This window comes from Agelaius tricolor, unplaced genomic scaffold, assembly GCF_023055355.1.
Source record: "Agelaius tricolor isolate 1412-34295 unplaced genomic scaffold, bAgeTri1.0.p SCAF_7, whole genome shotgun sequence".
In the NCBI taxonomy this organism is placed as follows: Eukaryota; Metazoa; Chordata; class Aves; order Passeriformes; family Icteridae; genus Agelaius; species Agelaius tricolor.
In genome coordinates, this window is record NW_027269267.1 from 19,727,458 (window position 1) to 19,734,509 (window position 7,052).

Genomic DNA, 7,052 nt, shown 5'->3' on the forward strand with positions numbered 1-7,052 from the left:
GTGTGCAAAAAATAAAAAGGAAACCAAGTGCTGTATGGGGAAATCAGAACATGCAAGTGGAAGTATCGCTCTCTAGCTCAATGAGAAAGAAAATTCTTCCTTCCTGTGGCTCTCAGGGCCTTTTCTGTAAAGTGACTTTGTTAGGAGCAGTCTAAAAGGAAGCCTCATGCAACAGGGTCTGTAGAGTGCATAGCTAAACTTCTGAGGTGGAGTGGGCACCAAACCCAGGTCTCCCATTGTCCAATCCACCTTTAAGCCACTGTATCTGAAGGACTTGTCACAGCATTTCCAGCCTGCTTTTGTTGCCACAGCAGTTGCTCTTGCTGTAACACGGGTTGCTCTGCCATTGGCAAGAGGCACGTGTCCTCCAGCAGATCCAAGTGCAAAACTGGTGCTCAATCTGTAGATCCCACATGGCCTTGCAAGCCTGCCAGGGGTGCTGAAAGCCCAGTTTGTCTTTTTAACATCTAAATAACTTTACTGGAGAAAACTTAGGAACTACAGCCGTACAGATTGCTGTGCTAGATTTAGAAAAAGAAAGGATTTGTGGATGGCTCTCTTTAGCTCATCTGATCTCAGCCTATATTTTTCTTTAGATATCTTCTATCCTTGCCAGAGCTGGGCCTAAGGTAACAGCAACAACTTGTTATCTTGTCACAGCAAGAGAGGGACAATTAATTCAATGAGTGGGCCTAACAACATAAACAACATAAGAAGTTTGCACATACCACATAGAAACAGCAGAGTTCTCATTTAACTTCTTATTTTCTTCTGATGCATGATTTCATCAGCTTCATCATCATGCACAGCATAATTTTGTCACTGTGGTAAACAATTTATCTCTCTCATTTTATTAATAGTCATTCCAAACAATTAAAAAATTGAATCTACAAATTTAGGTTTATGCCTTTGGCAAAGGCAGTCTGTTTTGTAGATCAGCAGCTATAACTTTCCTACCCAGAAAACCTCACTATCCAAGGCTTGTGTTATGTTCGCACAGATGTTCACAAACAAATTCAGTCTATGATTATTTTCAGATTAATGACATCCTGCTCCATTAGAGCATTGCCAAATCATCCTTTTATTGCCAGTCTTGCAAGATTTTGTGTTTGTTTGTTTTTTTTTTTTCCAAAAGCTCCAACTCTAAAAGACACATGATTAGTCAAAACCCTCAGTTTTCCTCCCTAAAGTCTCAAGCAAGCCTTGTCGCAAGCTTGACTCATGTTACCCTAGGGGCCCAAAGAACAGAAGATAATTGTCACATTTTCTTAACCGCTTCCAAGACTTTTAAGGGTCTGACTCATGATTTCTAATGCCTACAGTTGGCAATACTGCATATACATTACATGTGTCATATCATCCATATGCCAGTAAACAAAATCTTTAGGAAATGTCCAATTAGTTACTACTCATCCTGTTTATAATAAATGATTTTTTAAAATAATGGTGCCAAAGAAGTTATATCACTGCAGTAGTCACTCACAGCAACAGAAAATAAATTCCTCATTAATCTGATTAAAAACAATTAATAAAATCTACCTCCTACTGAAACATGCATGTGAAACCTAAACAGAACTACTTTTGATTTCTTAACTCAGTAGCCTACAAAACAGAAGGTAAGCCATGAAAACTCTTACTAAATATCAACTGTGCAAGCATTTGCTGTACAGCTGTCATTGAAATATAAACATAAGAGACAACTTGTGAAGGTTTGTTCCATCTGAGGACTCTGTCATTGTGTGTTTACCAGTGCCCCCAGCCCAGCAGTGGAAGAACCCTGCAAGAGCTGGAGGCATTTTGGGGAGAGCTGCAGCTTACCTTAGTCCTGCTGCTGAGAACAACACCTTCACCAGGCCAGCCACCTGGCAGCAGATTTGTCATATACTCCATTTCTAAGAAGCTTCTGCAAAAAGAAGGGCAGAATGTTTGTTTATAACATGGTATAGTAGCATTTTTATGTTTTAATTCAAACTTAGGGCAAAAATTGATGTTTTGATTACTCATGTTAACATTTAATCAGTTTTACACTTTAGAGAAAGGCCCTCATTTATAATGCTTGGCATCAAGTAACCAGAATCAGAAAGCCACGCATAAAACAAAAAGACCCCCACCACACAAATACATACAGTGGGACTAATTTCAGGCATATTTAAATTATCCATTAACTCAATTAGATATTTACACCATTCAAATCAACTCTTTCATCCTGACTCTACTTTCGAGGCTACAAATAAAAACCTAGTATATGTTGGACAGTTGTGATGATTATATCACAGAATGAATCAGAAACATAAATGGTGAAGCAATATATGTGCTCAGACTTGCTTAGTCTGTGTCAGAACTGTTCTCTCTATGAATTTCATGAGCATGTTTTCCACAAATTTCTAGAATAATAGAAAAAATATAAACAAGGAAAGAAGGGAGTAAAGAAAGAAAATACTTGGGAGGTATTTTTGTTTCAAGGACTTTAAAGATTATTAACTTAATTATCAGATTGGCAATTATTAATAGCTTATAATTAAAGACTAAAAAATGTCTAATAAATTGATCATCTACTTGACATTATCTATTAGAAGCCCAACCTGAATGCTACCACTGTAATGGAAGTGTTGTTGCTCATTTTGCCAGGAACTAAACACGTTTATCTCTACATTTCTTGCTACATAAAGACATTGTGTTTTCTGGCATCACACCAAAAAGTCCCTAAGAACACATTTGTATGATTCAATGCCTTAATACATGGGTTGCTTTCCCCAGAATTAGATCCAATACCTTGTATTGGTTAAAAAAAGTAATTTTTAATAATAACTTCCCACCATTTCTAGAAACAAAATGGCAGAGAAATTACTCCGTTCCATGGAATGCATTATTAAAGGTCAGTATTAGTGAGGGGATTTATCAATTTGCACCTGAGCTTTGTTTGTTCTCTTCACACTGTTGCCCAGCTCACATGATCTAAGCAACCACTCCCACCTGACAGACAGCAGGAACAATGTGCACTTCATTTTCCCCTTAATTTTCTTTTTTTAAGACAGACTTCTTTTCATCTTTGAGCACAAGTTTATACTTCACTGATTTTATTCAGCTTGCTATAATCTTTACCCTTAATGCAAAAATGTCATCTGCTATGTGAGTTAGATGGGGAAAATACATTATGCATGCAACAGAGAGAATGCACAGAGTTAGATCTTAGTAAGCATCTACATCTGCCACTCAGTCATTGCTGATAACATTTTCCTGAAGCCATATATATTCCAAACTTTGGTTTAGGAGCTGGGGGGAAGGGGTGTTGTCACTGGAGTAAAAACCACCAAAAACTGAGACAGAAATACTGTAGTGTTTCTACCTCTGACTCTGGCAGCGTAGTACCTGTATTCACTAATTTCATACAGAAAAAGCAAACAGCTACTCCAAAAGCAGAAAATCCCTCCAAATTCATTGTTTCATAAGCAAGTGAAAAAGTTGACTATGTAAACACATCAAGGTTGTACTGATTATGGTCAAAGGAACAACACATGAATATATCATCTAGAACTGTTGTTCCTGGGAACCTTGAGACACTGAGATATATTAATGTATAAAATGGAACAAGTATCTTGACTTGTTAATATGATTAAGTGCCATCACAAAGATTCTACAGTGCATGGGACAAAAACATAACACATTTAGCCTAAGCATGCTTATGCTGTGGCTATTTGGCATTTTATCCTTGAATTTAGACTAGCCTTTGTGTGCTCTGAAGTGCAATCTTGCTTTCTGCCTCTGTTATTGGTCAAGAAGTTGAAAGTGATCAAACATGCAAGAGCCCAAAGTTAAGGCGAGGCTCTCTGTCCAAGAGCTGTCAGCATTGTACTTTCCTACAGCCAGCTACCACAATAAAGGCTTGACTTGAGACTTGGTGAAGGATAATAAATGTTCCTTCCTTCCCCCCCGCCTTCAGCAGCTTATTTCCACCTCAGTATACATATTTTTGGAAGACGTGCTAAAGATGCCAGTGGAGAAAATGTGTAATTTTCACAAAATGAAGGATTTAATATACACATATACATTTTAACTCCAATAACGATCTCCTCGGCATTCTTCCCAAATGTGTTGATAATATTTTTGATGATATAAACATGAAAAGCAGTAACAGCTTTTTACTTCCAATCAGCTTTTTATTTCCTCCTTGACTGCAGACATTTCTCTCAGCATAATCCAGAGCAAGGTTATCCTACACTAGTGTTTGAGAAGTTCCTGTCAAACATTCCTGACGTAAGGGGTGACGACACATTTGCTGTTAGCCCACACCAAGGGCCAAGGGAAACCCCAACATGTGCATAAGCTTTCAGAATGGGATATGGAACATATTCTTAATTAGCACTTGGTCACTTTTACATTCATCATCTCAGCAGAAAAGGACCCCCATGAAAGCCTGAGCTTTAAAATAGGAGCTTGAAAAACACAACAGCAAATGAAAGGCAATATGGCAATTCTAGAGAGTGCACTTGAAAGAAAAGTATTGATTTTCTTCTTTTGTTTCCTGAAGGATGATAGGTACAGAATTAAGCTTAAAATCAGGAATAAAACAGAAGAATATTAAAGTTTTGTTTTATTTATTCTTCTTTGGTAAACTTTACTGTCTATGTAAAGCACTTAACATAAGGTCAGTTCCATAGTCCTGTGGCACCACATAAAGTTCCTCAGGCACTTTCCTGTGCCAAGTCAGAGCAGGTAATGAAATGAGTCCTACAAGTGCAGCCCAAGCACCTTGGGCATGCAGGTGGCAGCTCTCTTCCCACCCATCAGCTGCATCATCCACTTCTAAACCTAGGCTGCAATTGTTCTCCTCTGCCTTTTCCCAAGAACAGTCATATCCAAAACATCACACCCACTATGGGAGCACCCCACTCTTGAAGGGAAAAGCAGGACTCACCTTCAGCACAGAGACTTACCAGTGTAAGTATGAACTGTAATTACAGTGGGATAATTTCCTGAAACACACAAACAAAACTGCCTTCCCTTGGCAACAGAGCATGTGTGCCTTGTACATGCTGGTATGTTGGTATGAACTATCACTGCCCATTAACCTGCTTCCTCAGCTCATCCTCTGCTGCAGAGGACTGCCTCTGAAATCTGCTGGCAGACTTGCTCCTCTGAAGGCTCCCATAGCCTGCTTCAGTCAGGCTTTCATATTCCTCCAGCTAGTCCACACCATTGTGACTCAATCGGGCTGGAAAACACAGTATGACTAACTCTACAAAGAGCAACTAAATAATGACAAATAGTTAAGTGCATCTTTGATCACCTCAGATGGATGTGGATCCCATCAAGTATCTGACCAGTCAAGGACATTGAAAGAGCTCCTCCAGATTCTCACTGGCTGTATAGGTACATTATTAAGCTTCCTGAGTTCAAGAACCCTTGAACACTACATTCCAAGTGAATTTTGGGGCCCACTCCGGTAAGTCTCTATATATTTGAAGACCAGTAAGAACTATCCCTCTGGAGCACTCTGTTTCAAGTTTTTGAAAGTGACTCCTGCTGCTGCAGCTTAAAAAAAAAAATTTAAAAATCAGGTATTAAAATGTTGAATGCCATAAATGAAGAGTGACAGGAAAGAGGGATGTCAAAGTTGCACATTACTGTAATTGAATTTATAAAACTAAACTTTTAAAATTCAAATATATATTCAAATATGAAAGTTATATCAGTTAGAGGTGTCGAGAAGCACAAAGAGGTACAACTTTGGAAAAAAGCTTTTGGTTTTTATGAGAGTAAGATAGTTTGGAATATTATATCCAACAGCAGCCTCAAGAGAATTTTATGAAAAATTCTGTTCACAAAGACTTGCTATAACTGGACCATCAGAGTTCCTCACATCTTTTGAGCATCTCCACAAGGCAATACCAATGGCACTCCTGACCCCTTGATGCAGAAATGTTCATTTCAACAGTTAAACACAGTCACACAACAGGACTCAGTCTGTAATGTGTCTTATACTCACAGGTGCAAAAAATGGAACAAAACCAGATCTGTCCTATTACACATGAGCATTCTTAAAATAGAAAGGATTAATTTTGAAGTTTCAGGCAGCATTCCTAGACTCATCTCGTGTTAGACAGTTTGTTTGTATTTTGTTGAACTCTCTTTTAGAGAAACAGCATTTAAACCTAGAATGAAACATGTTGGCAAAGTTTTGATGTACATGGATTCTGCTAGAGACTCAAAACTTCTGTCATTTGAGAATGATGAAAGGTTACAAATATGGGGTTTTCTTGGTACAAGAGAAACATGTTTAAAAAAGAGTAGTGCTGCTAAATGGCAATTTTTGGAATTAACAACCATCAAATCTGCATGCATCCATGCCACTGGTTTTACAACAACTGAGTTCAGCAGACTCTTCATGGAAGTTTTTCTAAAAAGGAGAACCTAATTTACTAAAACCCAAGTAATCCTAATCTTTTGAGTTCATAAGCTTGAGCATACCACAGAACTCTGAAAAGTGACAATGAATATCAACAGCAGATTTTACATTTCTTTTGGCCTTTTAGCCTGAGCCTGCCATTTATGTGTGAAAGAGAATGCCTTCAAATGACTAGTTTCTACAAATGTGAGGAAACTTGAGCTCTGCATTATAGGTGGAAGGTTTCTGAACCAAGAAGGATTACAGAGTGATTAATGCAGTCTGTAACCCAGATTCCTGTTTTTTCTCAATGCTTTTAAAATCTGTGTCTATATTGATACAGCCAAGGATTTTGAAGGCCAGTGTTCTAAGTCCTGCATGTGGTTTCAACAACAAGAATTACGTTTCAATTAATTTCTACTGAATGTGTTGTCACATTTGTAGGAACTCAGTTCTCACTGAACTGCTATTTCCAGAGCCAAAGTGTCTAAAAAAGTCTAAAGAGACATCCTTCAAGTCTGCAGAAGAACATCCAATGATACAGAAAGGGCTCCTCTCCATATGTTGTCAGTGCTCCCACCTCTCATGATACGCACACTTAGCACCCTCAAAAATACTAATTGAGCACGAACAAGATGTTTTAGACAGTCAAAATCACACATCCACA